Source organism: Apodemus sylvaticus, chromosome 1 (assembly GCF_947179515.1).
Source record: "Apodemus sylvaticus chromosome 1, mApoSyl1.1, whole genome shotgun sequence".
Lineage (NCBI taxonomy): Eukaryota > Metazoa > Chordata > Mammalia > Rodentia > Muridae > Apodemus > Apodemus sylvaticus.
Genome location: NC_067472.1, coordinates 200,356,789 through 200,376,395, shown reverse-complemented (window position 1 = coordinate 200,376,395; position 19,607 = coordinate 200,356,789). Strand labels below are relative to the sequence as shown.

The window sequence follows — 19,607 nt, the reverse complement described above, 5'->3', positions numbered from 1 at the left end:
AAATAATGAGAAGCATTTTGCTCTGATTAAATGAAATACACAGAATTCGTAGTACAACTCAGTTGGTAAATTACTGGGTTAACAGACACAAAGTTTTGATATTTGTCCTCAGCACTGCATAAAACTTGCTGGTGCTGAATCTTTGCAATCTCAGTATTCAGATCCAGTGAAAAGTAGAGCAGAAATCCTGTATCATCTTATATAACTTATTATGTCACCCTGTGCTACAGGGTTTCCTGCCCAAAAAAGCAAATGAACATATGGCAAGTCAAATATTAATGTTTATAAACAAATTATCCTGCCCATGAAGGCAAGTGAATTTGCTTCTTTTGAAGGCTAAAAACCTCCATGACAGTTGTCTAGACAGGTAAACTGCAGTGATAGGAAAGGAAATAAAATGTGCACCTGCTGAAACTCTGCAGACTACCATTTTGTTCTTTTTTTCTTTTTTTGGAACTATCTTTTATGGGGGATGGTTCATCAATCTTCCTTGGCGACTGCCTTCCTCATGGCTGCCAGGACATTAGCAACTCCCGCTTTCTCGTGGCCCAGATGTGCGCGCCCACCCTCTTCTTGATGAACTAGAGTGAGCAGGTGTCTGTGGACACTGAGCGACTCCAGGGCGCGCTGCTCTTGGGGAGCGAAGCCCTGCACCTCCTGGATCGCATCCCTCACGAACTTGGTGGGCTTGGTGAGGCGCCCCAAGGCCGGCTGTGTCTTGGTTCCCTGATGTTCTTCTTCACCTTGTGGCTTTGTTGAGGCCATGGCCATGGGGTAGCGCAGGACCATGGCTGCTGCTCGCCTACCACAGCCAGGACAGGAAGCCCAGTTTGTTATTTCAAGCTTATTCTCTAACCTACTTTCCTGGAAGTTGCTAGTTCCTTCTACTCGATTATCCAAGCTCCATCCGTTTACCTTTATCATATATTGTGCACTTCATGGTTTGTGGAGGACTAGGTTTATTTCATTATTTTCTATAAATAATATAGCATAGACAACAATAGAAAAATAAACAGGTTTTCTATTTATTAGTCTATTGCAAATAGACATTATACTTCTTTGTCTCTAATCTTGATACACATGTGTGTTTAATCCAGAGAACATTTTTATGAAGTGCAACAACATATTGCCTAAATAGGCTAATTGCTAAAACAACATCACAGTCACTGGTGGTCACCATATCACTTCTAAATCAATTTTGTTTCTAGGGCAATGAAGAGAAAACAATATTAAATTGTATTTCATTTAGGTTCATCTTAAACTTTGCACTAGATAAATATGACTGTCATTTAATTGGCTATACTTTACATTAATTTATATGTGTGGACATTATAGTTTGCAATTAATATTATGAAATTGAAATCATAAACTTTTTTGTTTTTGTATGCAAACCAAGAAAGTTTCATATGATTAAAAGGAAAAAAGTTACATTATACGTATTCATTTAAATAAGTAAAAAGTCTGTTATAAAAAACAAAAGTAGAGAACATTTACATTTTTATTACTAAAACTACTAAAAATCTCAAGAAACATTTAAAAAAATCTATTCATGTGTCTTTGTGCTGAACTAAAATAATTTTTATAGATTTATTTCCCCTCTTGATTTAAGCATCTTTGATAAAATTAGTTGAAATCAGTAAACTCATTTTTCCAGTTTTCACTTTTTGAATTCATAATTTCTAATAGTGTCTTGAGGGTAGTATAAGAGAATCACATTAATTGGAAAGTGTTTAACAGTTCTTTACTTTGATAGAGTAGAGTAAGGAAGGAGTTTATGTTATTGTGGAAACCACTAGGCTAAGACATTCTCTCTCCCGGATGTTACCCTCACTATATACCTCCTATGAAGAATATTATGGACTTACGGTGAAAGAAAATATTTTGTCATCTCAGTAACAGAGCCTTGTAAATCTTGGTCTACTTTGATGAGACACTTACAACTTGAAAAGGAACTATGGAATTGATGTTTAAGCTTATAAACATTGAGGAATAAATGGACCTATAAACTAGATTTCAAACCTGCTGTATTGTGTATTGGGGGGCATCAGTAAACTTAAGATTTTATATAAAAAGCAAACATACAGTTTTATTATATGCAGAACATGTTTCACCAGGCTTGATTTAATAATATTTTGTTCCTCTTTTTATTGATATTTTCTTTATTTACATTTCTACTGTTTTCCCCTTTCCATGTCTCCTCTATAAAAATTGGGTACAGAGCTAAACAAAATATTCTCAACTGAAGAATACTGAATGGCGGAGAAGCACCTAGAGAGATGTTCAACATCCTTAATCATCAGCGAAATGAAAATCTAAACAACCATGGGATTCAACCTCACACCAGTCTGAATGGGTAAGATCTAAAACTCAGGTGACAGCAGATTCTGGTAAGGATGTGGAGAAAGAGGAACACTCCTCCATTGTTGGTGGGATTGCAATCTGGTAAAACCACTCTAGAATTCAGTTTGGCAGTTCCTCAGAAAATTGCACATAGCACTACCTGAGGACCCAGATATACTACTCCTGGGCATATACCTAGAAGATGCTCCAACATGTAATAAGGACACATGCTCCACTAGGTTCATAGCAGCCGAATACATAATAGCCAGAAGCAACAAAGAACCCAGATGTCCCTCAACAGAGGAATGGAAACAGAAAACATTGTACAATTACACAATGGAGTACTACTCAGCTATTAAAAGCAATAGATTCATGAAATTGTTAGCAAATGGATGGAACTAGAAAATGTCTTCCTGAGAGAGGTAACGCAATCACAAGAGAACACACATGGTATGTACTCCCTGATCAGTGGATATTAGCCCAGAATCTTGGAATACCTAAGATACAATTCACAGACAGTGTGAAGCTCAAGAGGAAGGAACACCAAAGTGTGGATAGTTTGATCCTCTTAGAAGGAGGATCAAAATGCCCATGGGGGGAGATTCAGAGACAAATTGTGGAGCAGAGACTAAGGGAAAAGCCATTCAGAGACTGCCATACCTGGAGCCCATCCCACATACAGTTACTAAACCCAGACACTATTGTGGATGCCAACAAATGCTTGCTGACAGGAGTCTGATACAGCTGTCCCCTGAGAGGCTCTGCTAGAGCCTGACAAATACAGAAGTGGATGCTAACCGCCAACCAATGGACTGAGCACAGGGACCCTAATGGAGGATCTAGAGAAAGAACCCAAGAAGCTATAGGTGTTTGCAGCCTCAGAGGAGGAACAATATGAACCACCCAGTAACCCCAGAACTCTCAGGGACCAAACCACCATCAATCGAATACACATGGCGGGACCCATGGCTCCAGTACCATATGTAGCAGAGGACGGCCTTGTTGGACACCAGTGAAAGGAGAGGCTCTTGGTCCTGTGAAGTCTGGATGCTCCAGTGTAGGGGAATGGCAGGACAGGGAAGTGGGTGTTGAGGGGTTGGGGAGCAAGAGGAGTGAAGATAGGATAGGGAGTTTTGGAGGGGAAAACTAGGAAAGAGGATAACATTGTGATGTAAATAAAATAACTAAAAACAATTAAGGAAAAAAGGTAAAAAAAAAATCAACTGTATGAAAGAGACAAGAAGAGTTGTCAATACATAAACTGAACAATTCAGGAGGCTGTGTAAAAGAGAACTATGTAGAAAGTGAACCCAGAAGACTCAGTTACACACTCCCTCCCAATGGGAAATCCAGCAGAAAGCAGGGGACAAGGACCTGGGATCATTGAATAGGTATATAATCATGGGTATATAGGAGATATCATGTCATTTGCCACAAAGTGAGTGGAAAATAACTTAATGTGATTTTGTGCAATCATATAAAATTTTCTGATGAGTCATATAAAAATAAAAGGACAACTTTCTGAGTGTGCAGTTCCTCTGAACTAAAGAGTGTAAAAGAGCCCGAGATTCCACTAACTTCATAATTCTTCCCTTTTATTTTTCAGTGCTGCACATTTCTAGTTACTATGTTTTTCCCCAAATTACTTTAACTTTCAGGGTATTTTGAGCTTCAATTGGAATTTTACATTTTCACCCCTAGATCTGTGAAAAATATCAGTAGACTGCTGATGATCAGTGGAGATACAGACTGGAGATGCATATGGTGGTTATTGAAGAAACTAGCAATAAAGATGAAATCTGTTCCAAGTATACAACTTCTCAGTATAGATGATACTGAAAGGACTTTAAGTCAGCAATACACAAATATACTTACACATATTTGTTTATTGATGCCATGTTTCAAGGAGTCAGGTAGAAGTTTGAGCATAGCTGACCATCATATGAAGAAAACTGAAATAAAATATGCACATGTTAAATAATCTTATTAGAATATCTCAGTTAACCTTGAGTGATATCTTGGCCTCACCTGAGAAGAGTGTAGCAACTATGGATCACCAAGATGAAAATGGTCTTTAGGCATGTCTATGAGGGGTTGTTAATTGATAGGGGAGGACCCATGCAACTGTGGACATTGCCCACCATTCCCTGGAAGGAGGTCCTGGGCAACTAAGCATGAGCTTGGGAGTCAGCCAGCAAAAACAGTGCTCATTGCTGCAGAAGATTCTGTTCATCATGGCTGGGACTAGAGTATGCTGGAGCACAGCATTTTAGCCTTGCAGAAAGGCAACAAAGAAGAAGGGGTGCACTCCTCTGGTGGCCATCTCCTTTGCTACTGTTTATTCAACCTCAGCTTCCAGGTCAAAGGACACACACTTCCCACATTCAGATGGAACACCTGCCATTTGATAATCCCACCTGGAAAATATCTAACACAACCAGAAATATGCTTCTATGATTTCCTAGATGATTTCAGTCAACTTGAAAGTGTATAAACCATCAAAACATTTAACAGTCTATTTATTATTATATACCTTTCTTCAACTTTGTTTGCAAAGAGAGTACTCAGGGAATTTAATCATCCCAGGAAGAAATTCCCATTAGCTGCAATTCCTGGCCCAAAGGCAAAGTAATTCCACACTAATACTTGAACATATATGTTAATTGCTGCAATGCTTCAATGAGACAAGAAATAGAATGGACAATTATCTGAAGAACATGAATGTTCCAATATACATAAAATAAAATGTGCCAATCTACTAACAGAATTTATTTAAAATATTTCAGTTACACTTTAATTATTGCTTGGTACACCTTAGAGTATCAAAAGTACAAAATTAGAATTTCTGGCACTCATACTTCAATATTCATTTTTTAAAAAATATTTTAAATGAAAATTATCAATCATAAACATTAGTGAGATACAATATCATGAGTAAATAAATTTACACACTATTTCCTAAATAATATCAATTTCCTAGCTTCTTGTTTATCTTATGACAGGTGGGAACCTAGTGATACCTAGGCATTCAGACCAAGGGAGTCTAGGGAAGAAAGGATCTTTCTCTACTGGAACAACAAATATGGTAAGTCTCAATGCAGTTTCAAATGAAGGTAATTTACATGGAATTATGAGAGACAAATTTAAAATGTAAATGTTATTTTTGTGTTTATACTAATGATCCTCAAATGTTTTCACCCAAGTGGTCATATATCACTTTTTCTTTTTATTGCCACTGGGATTAGATTACACAGGTAAATGCCCTTATCAGTTAGTTAGTCTTTAGCCTGCATTGCACTCTGTGCTCAAACACTGACCCAAGAAAGTCATGTACAGTGCTGAGGTCCAAGGTGCTCAGATTACTCAAAGGTTTTATTACCTACTGAGGAATTTCAGGATTAGGTTCTGAACTTTTTTGTTTGTTTTTTTGTTTATTTTTTATTAGATATTTCCTTTATTTATATTTCAAATGGTATTCCCTTTCCTTGTTTCCCCTCCAAAAACACCCTATCCCATTTCCCCTCCCCGTTTACCAACAATCACTCACACACTTTCCTGACCTGGAATTCCCCTACACTGGGGCATTGAGCCTTCATAGCAGCAATGGCCTCTCCTCTCCTTGATGTCTGAAATGGCCATCCTCTGCTACATAAGTAGCTGGAGCCATGGGTTCTCTTTGTTTGGTGTTTTAGTCTTTGGGAGCTCTGGGGATACTTGTTGGTACTTGTTCCTCCTGTGGAGCTGAAAATCTCTTCAGCTCTTTGGGTCATTTCTCCAACTGCTCCTTTGAGGAACCTATGCTCGGTCTATTGGTTGGTTGTAAGCCATCGTGTGTTGATCCACCTTTCAAGAAGGATCAATGTACCCACACTTTGGTATTACTTCTTCTTGAGCTTCATGTGGTCTGTGAGTTGTATATTGGGTATTGGGAGCTTTTGGGCTAATATCCACTTATCAGCAAGTGATTACTGTGTGTTTTCTTTTGTGATTGCTTTACCTCACTCAGGGTGATATTTTCTAGTTCCAACCATTTGCCTAAGAATTTCATGAATTCTGGTATGCACTCACTAATAAGTGGATATTAACCTAGAAAACTGGAATACCCAAAATATAATCCACACATCAAATGAGGTACAAGAAGAAAGGAGGAGTGGCCCCTGGTTCTGGAAAGACTCAGTGAAACAGTATTCGGCAAAACCAGAATGGGGAAGTGGGAAGGGGTGGGCGGGAGGACAGGGGAAGAGAAGGGGGCTTACGGGACTTTTGGGGAGTGGGGGGGGCTAGAAAAGGGAAATCATTTGATATGTAAATAAATTATATCGAATAAAAAAATTAAAAAAAAAGAATTTCATGAATTCATTGTTTTTAATAGCTGAGCAGTATTCCATTAAATGTACCACATTTTCCGTATCCATTCCTCATGGTCATGAAAATGCATTACCCTCCTATGTGTAAAAAATCCACTCATAGCTATGCGAAGTTTTTTGTTTCTCATTTCAATAAATAGGCTATTTGTAAGACAGCTCCTAAAGTTGAACATTCCCTAAAAACTCTTGTGCATTACATTTTTAATGGGGAGAGACATCCCAATCCCAAGCCTACCACTTGATTACCATTATAAGGAAATCCCATGGTGGGATTATTTACCAAATTCATAAAACTCAATAACCACATGTGAGGTTCTATTCACTCTAATTTCTTTAGCAAAAGAGATCTGTGAATCCAATACAAACATGCAGCAATACAGATGCACAGACCTGTGTGTGTGTGTGTGTGTGTGTGTGTGTGTGTGTGTGTGTGTTTGTGTGTGTGTCTGTTTATGTGCATGCATGTGCACGTGTGCTAGAGATCTGGAATGGCAGCAGGCCCGACCAATGATTTTGATCTTTCCTGTCTTTCTTTTTCTGTCTTAGAACATCCTCAGACACCATGATGTCACTCTACCTCCACAAGAGAGATTCCAAATCTTAAGTGTGCTAGAACAGAGCAATGAAATCAACAACAATTCTTTGTTGGCTTCTTACATGAGCCTGAGGAAAAACGTCTTCTAAATGGCAGCCGACCTGGATAAATGTGGACAAGGAGAAGACGCCTTTGTGCTCTCTCACAAATCCCTCACAGGAGAACCCGCGGTTTCTACTCCTTTCCTGGAACTCTTCCCTTGTTCAACCTGCTGTTCTATTCAGGGTTCTCTCCTTGGCTGACAGCTATGGAACTTGAGGCTGCCATCTCTTTATCAGATTTCTGGCAGCTCACACACAGGCTTTTTCTTGCAATTCAAAGACATGAGGACCAAAGGTGGTGGTATCATGAATAAGGAATATTATTGGTAGTAGACTTAGTTCTTGAACCTGTGCACACATGATCCAGATCATAGTGGAAGAAAAAGGGGACCAGAAAACAGGGTGTATCTGACCTGGTAGGTATTTTGATTTCCAAATCTCCTCTCAAGAAGTCACTGGCTTGTCTCTGATGGGTAGCCAAGCTCAGTGAATTCCATGGGAGAGAAGTAGGGCTTCCTAGAGCTCCACAGTCACCAGAGGATTGTGGACTACTTGGGGTCAGTGTGGTTAAGCACAGTTAGGCTTTTTTCAAAATGGTCATCATACTGGGTAGGCAGAATAAAAAGTAGAAAGCAGAGCTGTCACCAGGAAATAACTATTACAGCCTCAATGACAAGTGTGCTTTACCTATAGTAAGGGGATGGTAGAAAAGTCTCACCAACCATAAGAGGCCCTGAATGGTGAAACAGAATATAAGGAGATAGATACACGTGACTCTGAGGAGCTCAGACACTGGGGAGGTGTTCTATGGATATGATTTCATTGACCTTCTGAAGACTGTGTGATGAGCAGATATAACACTTCCTGTCTACAAAGATAAAGCTCAGGTTTACAGATGAGCTCAGGTTCCACAGTTTGCATTATCCTTGTTTTATATCTCCTAGAACAAAGTTTCCTTTGGGTTTCCACTGGTGCTTTCCAGCAAAATAAAGGCATTCTCTTGAGATCATAGTAAATCTCCCATTATTTCTTTTCTTTTCCAAAAATAAATCACTCTTACTAAGGAGTCATATAAATTCCCAGACATCAGGTTTCCTAGTCTGAGTTTATCCTCTTCTTAAGCAGAGTTTCTGGCAGGGTTGTGAATCTGTTTTGAATCTTGGACAGATCTGAGGGTTGAAGCAGTTCACCAGCATCTTTCGGTGTAGCATCTGACTAGGTGCCAACAGCACAGCACTTCCAGGAACTAATCACCCTCGGTATCTAATGTCATTACCTAATGACATCTGATGAGGTTGTGCACTCCTGGTAAGCAATATACAAACCTTCTATGTGGACAAAGATTCATATTGTGATTGGGAATGGAAGATTGTGAACACTGTATTTTCTAGTTTCAAATTTATGAGGACAACCAGTTTCCTCACATTTCTGTGGGTCCATCTGGTTCCTCTTGAGTGCTGAGGTGAGAGTGGCACTAGACCACTTTAGCAATGCCCATTGACAGTTGAATGTTTGCTGAATGTGCCATTTTAATGGAAGACTGTGGATATTCTCTTTCCAGGCCAAGGTATGGAAATGGATGTGGGATGTCAGCGTGTGCCTTTTTAAATATGAGAAACATGTGAAACCAAGTATACAGAGGCCAGATTTCCTTAGGTCCTCATTTAGACATATAATTTTCTTTGCACAGCTTTCTCTCTGCTCTATTCTGTTAAGACTCTGTCGAAAAAAATCCCCTCAGAAAAAAAGTACTAAGAGATTTTAGAGAATTTTAGAAGATCAAATATCTTCAAGGTACGTTTTCATTCTCAATGTGGGGGACCAAAAATCTACAGAGTAGTACAAGGCTACTCACAGAAAAGCCACAGATGAAGATACTAGATTGAATGAAGGAAATATTCCTTCAGGATTTCAGTACAGAGGACAGGGTGGCAGGGAATGGGGTTCAAGTCATGCCTGAGATACTGATGCCCCTGCCAACTTATTTTCTTTGTCTTTTTGCTGACATTAGAACTGTTCTAATTATCCATTTTGGTTTGGTATTGCAGAGGACAAAACAAGTTTTTAAGAGAGATGAGGAGCTGAAAAAGGAATTACAAAAGGAATACTTGGAAGAATATCTAAGCTACTTGGCAAAGAAAGTCAGTATGAGAAGCATGGAGACAGCAGAAGTCTGTGTCACCTACTCAGTCTGTTTCCAGGACTCTCTTGTGCTGTCTCAGTGGAGTGTGTTATTTAATAAAAGTGCTCCACATGCAATGTGCATATGAAGCAAACACACAAATACACACACACACACACACACACACACAATGGAGTGGCATACTGAGAAGACTTAGACCTAGCTTACTGAAAACTGGAAATGAGTAAAGTAGAATAATGGATTTTCAACACACCAGGGATACAGGCCCTACACTGAGATGTCAGACTTTAACAGAACTACATTTGGTTAATATCTTGGCTGACAAGAATTTGCTTCCAAGGTTTGAAGCAGTGGCCTAAATGATTTTCCCTTCCTACAGAAGAAGAATAAAGAGGAACTTGCATGCTCGCTTCGGCAGCACATATACTAAAATTGGAACGATACAGAGAAGATTAGCATGGCCCCTGCGCAAGGATGATATGCAAATTCGTGAAGCGTTCCATATTTTTAGGATAATAGGAGGACAACACCAATACAAGGAGGGAAACTTCACCCTGAAAAAAGCAAGATAGTAACCTTTCATCAAACCCAAAAGAAGTTAAGCAATCAAATTTAAAAAATAACGTCAAAAATGATAGGAAGTAACAATCACTATTCCTTAATATCTCTTAACATCAATGGACTCAATGCCCCAATAAAAAGACACTAACTGACTGGATACGTAAACAGGACCCTACATTTTGCTGCTTACAGGAAACACACCTCAGGGTCAAAGACAAACACTACCTTAGAGTAAAAGGCTGGAAGACAATTTTACAAGCAAATGGTCTCAGGAAACAAGCTGGAGTAGCCATTTTAATATCAGATAAAATTGACTTTCAACCCAAAGTCATCAAAAGAGACTCTGAGGGACACTTCTTGCTGGTCAAAGGAAAAATACAACAAGAAGAACTCTCAATCCTGAACATCTATGCTCCAAATGCAAGGGCACCCTCTTTCATAAAAGAAACTTTATTAAAACTCAAAGCACACATTGCACCTAACACAATAATTGTGGGTGACTTCAACACTGCACTTTCCTCAATGGACCGATCAGGAAAACAGAAACTAAACAAGGACACAATGAAACTAATTGAAGCTTTGGACCAATTAGATTTAACTGATTATATAGAACATTCTATCCTAAAACAAAAGAATATACCTTTTTTTCAGCACCTCATGGTACCTTCTCCAAAATCGACCATATAATTGGTCACAAGACAGACCTCAACAAATATAAGAAGATAGAACTAATCCCATGCCTCCTATCTGATCACTATGGAATAAAAGTGGTCTTCAATAGCAACAGAAACAACAGAAAACCCACATACACGTGGAAATTGAACAATACTCTACTCATTGATACCTTGGTCAAGGAAGAAATAAAGAAAGAAATTAAAGACTTTTTAGAACACAATGAAAATGAAAACACAACATACCCAAATCTATGGGACACAATGAAAGCAGTGCTAAGAGGAAAACTCATAGCCCTGAGTGCCTCCAAAAAGAAAATGGAGAGAGCATACATTACCAACTTAATGACACACCTGAAAGCCCTAGAACAAAAAGAAGCTATTTCACCCAGGAGGAGTAGAAGGCAGGAAATCATCAAACTCAGGGCCGAAATCAATCAAGTAGAAACAAAGAGAACCATACAAAAAATCCACAAAACCAGGAGCTGGTTCTTTGAGAAAATCAACAAGATAGATAAACCCTTAGCCAGACTGACCAAAGGGCACAGAGAAAGTATCCAAATTAACAAACTTAGAAATGAAAAGGGAGACATAACAACGGAAACTGAGGAAATCCAAAAAATCATCAGATCCTACTACAAGAGCCTGTACTCAACACAACTGGAGAATCTGGAGGAAATGGACAATTTCCTTGACAGATACCAAATACCAAAATTAAATCAGGACCAACTAGACCATCTGAACAGTCCCATAAAGCCTAAAGAAATAGAAGGAGTCATAGAAAGTCTTCCAACCAAAAAAAGCACAGGACCAGATGGTTTCAGTGCAGAATTCTACCAGACCTTCAAAGAAGAGTTAACACCAATACTCTTCAAACTATTCCACAAAATAGAAACAGAAGGAACACTACCCAATTCCTGCTACGAAGCCACAATTACGCTGATACCAAAGCCACACAAAGATCCAACAAAGAAAGAGAACTTCAGTCCAATTTCCCTTATGAACATCGATGCAAAAATACTCAATAAAATTCTTGCCAACCGAATCCAAGAACACATCAAAACGATCATCCACCATGATCAAGTAGGCTTTATCCCGGGAATGCAGGGTTGGTTCAATATACGGAAATCCATCAATACAATCCACTACATAAACAAACTCAAAGAACAAAACCACATGGTCATTTCATTGGATGCTGTAAAAGCATTTGACAAAATTCAGCATCCTTTCATGCTTAAAGTCTTGGAGAGAACAGGAATTCAAGGCCCATACCTAAACATAGTAAAAGCAATATACAGCAAACCGGTAGCCAGCATCAAACTAAATGGAGAGAAACTTGAAGCAATCCCACTGAAATCAGGGACCAGACAAGGCTGCCCCCTTTCTCCTTATCTTTTCAATATTGTACTTGAGGTACTAGCTCGGGCAATTCGACAACATAAGGAGGTCAAAGGGATACAAATTGGAAAGGAGGAAGTCAAACTATCATTATTTGCAGACGACATGATAGTCTACCTAAGTGACCCAAAAAACTCCACTAGAGAGCTCCTACAGCTGATAAACAACTTCAGCAAAGTGGCAGGTTATAAAATCAACTCAAGCAAATCAGTGGCCTTCCTATACTCAAAGGATAAGCAAGCTGAGAAAGAAATTAGGGAAATGACCCCCTTCACAATAGCCACAAACAGTATAAAGTATCTTGGGGTGACTCTTACCAAACATGTGAAAGATCTGTATGACAAGAACTTCAAGACTCTGAAGAAGGAAATGGAAGAAGACCTCAAAAAATGGGAAAACCTCCCATGCTCATGGATCGGTAGAATCAATATAGTTAAAATGGCCATTTTGCCTAAAGCACTATACAGATTCAATGCAATACCCATCAAAATCCCAACTCAATTCTTCACAGAGTTAGAAAGAGCAATTATCAAATTCATCTGGAACAACAAAAAACCCAGGATAGCTAAAACTATTCTCAGCAACAAAAGAAAATCTGGGGGAATCAGTATCCCTGACCTCAAGCAATACTACAGAGCAATAGTGTTAAAAACTGCATGGTATTGGTACAGTGACAGGCAGGAGGATCAATGGAACAGGATTGAAGATCCAGAAATGAACCCACACACCTATGGCCACTTGATCCTCGACAAAGAGGCTGAAAACATCCAATGGAAAAAAGATAGCCTTTTCAACAAATGGTGCTGGTTCAACTGGAGGTCAGCATGCAGAAGAATGCGAATTGATCCATCCTTGTCTCCTTGTACTAAGCTCAAATCCAAATGGATCAAGGACCTCCACATAAAGCCAGACACTCTGAAGCTAATAGAAAAGAAACTGGGGAAGACCCTTGAGGACATCGGTACAGGGAGAAAGTTTCTGAACAGAACACCAATAGCATATGCTCTAAGAGCAAGAATTGACAAATGGGACCTCATAAGGTTACAGAGTTTCTGTAAGGCAAAGGACACCATCAAGAGGACAGATCGGCAACCAACAAATTGGGAAAAGATCTTCACCAATCCTACATCAGATAGAGGGCTAATAGCCAATATATATAAAGAACTCAAGAAGTTAGACTCCAGAAAACCGAACAACCCTATTAAAAAATGGGGTACAGAGTTAAACAAAGAATTCTCACCTGAAGAACTTCGGATGGCGGAGAAGCATCTTAAAAAATGCTCAACTTCATTAGTCATTAGGGAAATGCAAATCAAAACAACCCTAAGATTTCATCTTACACCAGTCAGAATGGCTAAGATTAAAAATTCAGGAGACAGCAGGTGTTGGAGAGGGTGCAGAGAAAGAGGAACACTCCTCCACTGCTGGTGGGGTTGCAAATTGGTACAACCACTCTGGAAAGCAGTCTGGCGGTTCCTCCGAAAACTGGGCACCTCACTTCCAGAAGATCCTGCTATACCACTCCTGGGCATATACCCAGAGGATTCCCCACCATGTAATAAGGATACATGCTCTACTATGTTCATAGCAGCCCTATTTATAATTGCCAGATGCTGGAAAGAACCCAGGTATCCCTCAACAGAAGAGTGGATGCAAAAAAATGTGGTATATCTACACAATGGAGTACTATTCAGCCATTAGAAACAATGAATTCATGAAATTCTTAGGCAAATGGATGGAGCTAGAGAACATCATACTAAGTGAGGTAACCCAGACTCAAAAGGTGAATCATGGTATGCACTCACTAATAAGTGGTTATTAACCTAGAAAGCTGGAATACCCAAAACATAATCCACACATCAAATGAGATACAAGAAGAAAGCAGGAGTGGTCCCTGGTTCTGGAAAGACTCAGTGAAACAGTATTTGTCAAAACCAGAACGGGGAACTGGGAAGGGGTGGGAGGGAGGACAGGGGAAGAGAAGGGGGCTTACGGGACTTTCGGGGAGTGGGGGGGGGCTAGAAAAGGGGAAATCATTTGAAATGTAAATAAATTATATCGAATAAAAAAAATTAAAAAAAAACAAAAAAAACAAAAAAAAGAAAAAAAACAAAAAAAAAAAGAAGTTCAAATTACCTGTTATTCTATATGTGATGTTTTTCTGCACATGTTATATGCATTTAGATCATGTGCTAAATTTTCAAAAATATAACTTTTAAATTACATTTATTAAAATTAATTTAAAAAAAAAAGAGGAACTTGCCCAAAAAGTAGCCTTCTGGGAGGAGATAAGGAACATTCTAGTAACGTCAGGATTTTTCAAATGGGCTTCCTAGCCATTTGAAAAAATGTATGGTTCTGAAGGAAACAACTTTGGGGAGGTGGGCTCTGGAGCACCATTAACATCAAAGAAAGCTCAGCCTTCTTTAGTAACAACAAGGACCCTCAGCCCACCAATGGTGTCTTCAGGAAAGGAAGACTGTGAAGAAGCAGCCCCAGCCACATCACCAGCTTCCAAAGAGGCTGCAGAAACATGCACCTTGGAAAGTCCAGGTGATTCACCACAGGTTTCTGACTAGGACAAGCCTTGTGTAGAAGTGGTTCCAATTTCTTCTGGCTCAGTCACACATGAGTGCAACTGAAGCTCATAAGTAAGGTAAGGCAGAGATGCTGGACAGGTGTCTCAAGTCTGAAGAACTGAACCCCACAGAGAATACTGAATCTCCAGCCATGTGTTCAATATTTTGCTATCAGGGATCAATTTAGTTTCCTCTGGTAACAGAACCTCCTGTGTTGAGTGTTGCCTTTTTCCGTCCTGACAATCTGTCTTGTCAGCTTGTGCAGACATAGCAATATTTCTGGATGTGTCTGTGAGTTGATGGTAAGAAAGAAAAATTCTGAGCTTGCCTTGCAGTTCTGAGGCCACAAGGGTCTCTCTTTCCCTACAATACTGTACTATTGTGGATATCCCCTGATGGTCTGATCTTGAGAATAGACTGTCTTTCTGCTGTGTGCAGCCTCTTAATACCTGATGGGGTTTCTCATAGGCTCACAGCTCTAGTGTAAATGCTCCATATGATTGAGCATGCCCACAGCTGGCTTCTTAAAAGAGGACTCTATGAAATACTTGCAGTTTGACTCTATGTCTGGAAGTCACAGACTTGTAAGTAACTTGTGTGAGACTGTGCCTAAGGAAAATCCCAGCAGGACACAGGAAAATACATGTCCAGATCTTAGAATCCAGAGGCCAAAAAATCTGGAGATATGAACTAAGAATAGAGAAGACATATCTCTGCCTGGGGAAACACAGCAGAACTTTTCCTATTCTCTTACAATTTAGATCCCTGGAGACATATGGTCAATACCTCAGTTAGAAGACTTTGTCCAATGAATCCCTCCACACACATAGATATTTTATAGTCAGCCCAGATTCACAACCAAAAATATTGCTCTATCCGCTTAAGCTGACAGTAAAGTCCAAGGCCCCATCTCCCAGACACCAATACACAGAACTCAGAGTAATACTTCCCGCCCATGATGAGGAGCAGAATGAAGGAAAGAATCCCAATGACTTTTAATTTCTCTCCCAGGCTGCCAGACTGAGTACTGCTCAGAGATACCAGGCCCTCTCACCTCAGACTTTTCTAAATTTTTCATTACAATTCAGAAGAGACCTGTACCTGCTGGTCCTCCCTCAGGATTTATGTGAGAAATTCCTCCCCTCAGGAAGGCAGAACACTAAGAAAAGAATCGGGAAATGTGGTGTATTATGTGGAGCCTTGGAAAAGATATGAACACTTCTCCTGATCTGGGGCCATTTCTTTCCCCTTGATTTTACATGACTGCCAGGGAACATATTTAGAGTATATATCCACACACATCACCCTCCAGAGGGAACTATGTGTGACAAGGACTGGCCATCTTGAATTTGATGACTGTATTTGGTTGCTTTTCAGAGTCCATGGAAATGAACACTATAATTAGAAATTTTCATGGTAGTTGGGGGCTAGAGCCAGTAATTCTAGTCACTCACAAAATGAAGCCAAAGGCTTCCTACAAACTCAAATCAGCTCCACAGTCTGAGTGTCATATTACCTAAAGGATAAAGAAGGCAGCCCGAAAGCATAAGGCAGCCAGGGAGGCATAAAGCAGGAATAGACATGGTGCCTAGTTGCAAAGAGAAAAGGAAACTGCTTTTGTGTCCTTGACTTCGTACCTACTCTGGTAAGCTTTGGAGTATAAATTATCAAGACACCTCAGGACACCTGAGCAGACCTGCTGACTGCTACAGGAAAGAGCCTAGGACCAGGAGGTGTCAGGATGAATATCTCCAGTTCCACTCAACATATTTTCCTTTTTACTGTATCTCAACAAAGCACAATAGCACCCAAAACAACACAGAGAGTAGGAACAATGAGATGTATGCACTGGTGTGGCCTGCGTCATGTGTGTGTGAGAGGATGGGTCTAAGTCCTCCAAGAGTTGTGTTACCTACATCATCATTCCTCTCCAGAAAGGAGCCCAAGATTTTTGCTATGCACAAAATGAGGAGTATCAGTTCCTCATATAAGAAGAACTGGGTCTTCTTACATTGGGTTGGATTCATGTAAGCAAATGGAACTCGGTAACTGAGGGTACCTCTTGTCTCTCTCTTAGAAACAGCCAGCCTAAATAGTGCTCTGCACAGAGTCAATCCATTCCAGATCTTCTTCACTGACCATATACAGTCAATAGTGAGCAGTTCGAGTTAAAGGAGCATTTCCTAGTACTTTTACAGCTCCTTGTATTTTATGTCTTACTCGGAGTAATTCTTCAGTGTTCCAACTTGATACGAATCTGCATGGAAAATGGTTGCTTGCAAGGATGTATTAAAACAGTCTGTACAGACCACATACCTAAAAGATGTAAAAATGAAACTTAAGTATTCCAAGAGTGTCCTTTCTAATGATTATGTTTTGTATTTATGAAGAAGTACTTCCTTTGTGCCCAACCAAAGAGATCCTACAAGCTAGGTTTTCAAGTATTTGCACATGCAGAGCATACATCTTTTGATTTTCAAGGGAACACACTATTTGCCTAGAGAGTCCTTTGGATGAGTATCTCATTTTCAAAGACTGCTGCTCACAAAACAATTGAAATTCTTGTAACTTGCTAAATATAAGCCACAACAAGGTGGTTTGCTCTTAGGTTTTGTAAGATCTTGGAGTCAGACCTTGAGAAGTGCTGATGTGTGAGGCAGTCTCCTGTGACTTCGTGTTCTTCCATCCAATTGCATCTATTCTTACTGCAATGCCTACTTCAATAATATAATATGCCCAATTGAAATTTGGCCTTTTGTGTCTTGGGACTCAAATGGGAGATTATAGAGAAAATGAGTAAGGCACATGAGGCAAAAAGCACAATATACTGCCGGAGAAAAATGTAGGCCAGTGTGGGTTGCAGAGGAAGAACTGCCACACGTAAGGCAACTTATGATAACTTAGGAAGAGGAGTCCAAAACAGTATATAGGGGAGGGGGACAGCATTGGAGATTGATACACTGACCTCCTGTATCAGTGAGCATTTCTGTTGTCTGGGATTTATGGTTTGTATTGGAAAAGAATGCCTGATATGTGTTGATATCAGCCATCAGAACCATGCCATCCCTTGTCTTGGATGGACTGGAAAAGTAGTGGTGATTTTGAGTAGAGGGAAAACATTGTGGACTATTCTGAGCAAAATTATGGTGTGCTCAAAGCCATACTCTAGAAGTTAAAATGAAGGAGATGCAAAGCTGCTTGGTTAGGGAAAGTCAGGTGAGGTTTGGGAGCTGATACCATGGAATGATGATAAGGGGGGGTGATAGTCTTGTGTGTGTGTGGAGGAGTGATCAGGGGAATTCAGATATCCAGGTAATAGGGATAAAGTTTGAGGAGTCTGAGACAGGGCAGGATTCCAGTTAGAATAATGGTGAGGGCAGTGTTCATCTCATAAACATGAGTAGGATTTGTATAAGAGGACAGAACTTGAAAGTGAGATGTAGTTATAAAGTTTGTAATTGAAGGCACATGTGAGATATTACAACTACATCAACATTGGGAGAATGAAGTGAGAAGGCTAGAGAGGGACCTGAGGCACTTAAACATGCAGGCGGCTCATGAACTCGGTAAATATGGAGAACTGGCTGCAAGAGAAACAATTCCTAGCAGCTTAGGTGAATGTCTAATGAGGAAATCAGGGACCACAGTGGGGATGAAGGAACAACAAGGCTGAAAGGGCACTGGATATGAGGTTCACAGAAGCCATAGGATGGGGACACAGGAAGCAGGAATTCAGGATGGACCCTGCTGGAGTTCTGGGGATATTGACTTAATGTATTTTAAACCATGGAAGGCAGATAATGCAATGTCCAGTAATGTCATAAAATCTAGTTATACTGTCACTCTCCTGGACCCCCCAGCATTCAGGAGGATAGAGTGCAAGTTGGTGAATTTGGTGCCACGTTGAGTGAACAGTAATATTGTGCCTCAAAACAAAAGTCACTTGAGAAATTGGCCATTGTGGATTCTGTTATAACTGTCATACTGAAGCTGGCATCTAGGCCCTAGAATCTAGGGGAATTTGAAGAGGAGGCTGCTCTTTGGGAATGGGTTAGCAGATTACTGTCATGTAGGAGCTGTGAAATAGTTTGTACATGGTTTCTTCTTGTTTATTGTTTTTTTTTTAATTTTTTACTTTTTCATTGATTTCACTTTAGATTTCCAAAAGCTTGATGTTTTAAATGATAGCTTAGGTGTGAGTATACATACATAAACACAGTTGTTTAATGGCTCATGTGGGAAGCCTCTGTGTTCATACACAACTTAGAGAAAGAAACGAGAATGTGCTAGAAGCCTGCTCGAAATCTCACTTTCTCCCTCGAAGAATGAAACCCCTCTTGCTCTCACCATGTCTTCCTCCATTTTACATGTGCACCGCTTCCATTCTAACAGTGATTCAATTGCAATGGGTAGAAATGCAACTTTTACAACTGGCTTGCATGGCTTAACATCTGCAAGATTTATCACCATTCATGCAAGCAATTGTTTGGTGGGTTTTTACATATGGAGACCCAGTGAAGGAAGAAGAAAAGTAATGGAAAAAGACATAGTATGATCATATGACAGTAATACTATACCACATCAGAAGGACAGAAGTAGCTCCTTCTCACATAGGGAGAAATCCCATGGGTCTCAGGGGCAGGATACAATAAAAACAGCTGCATTATCAAAGAGATTGTTGAAGAAGTTATCAGAAATATTGATGAAGCAATCAGTCTGCTGTTGTCAGGAAGGAAGCAGAGATGGGTTAGAAGTGAAGACAAAACTTGGAATAGTTACTGTCTAGACATCAGGTTTAACTAAGCGTGGATGACCAAAAGGGCCTTGTCCTAACTGAGGGACAAGCTAAAAGTAAGTGTAGTGGTTGGAATACTCCTGTCCCAGGCAGGGTATTGTGGGGTATGGCCTTGAT

The 19,607-nt window shown here is 39.8% G+C and overlaps 1 non-coding gene and 1 pseudogene across 1 annotated transcript; one reads left to right on the top strand and one right to left on the bottom strand.

The window, feature by feature from the left end:
* Nucleotides 1-480: 480 nt before the first annotated feature.
* Nucleotides 481-789, bottom strand: LOC127683739 (60S ribosomal protein L36-like; annotated as a pseudogene).
* A 9,099-nt stretch (nt 790-9,888) lies between these two features.
* LOC127676545 (U6 spliceosomal RNA) lies at nt 9,889-9,995 on the top strand. Its single transcript, XR_007976016.1, has one exon. It is a non-coding gene; the product is annotated as a U6 spliceosomal RNA (small nuclear RNA).
* Nucleotides 9,996-19,607: the final 9,612 nt, after the last annotated feature.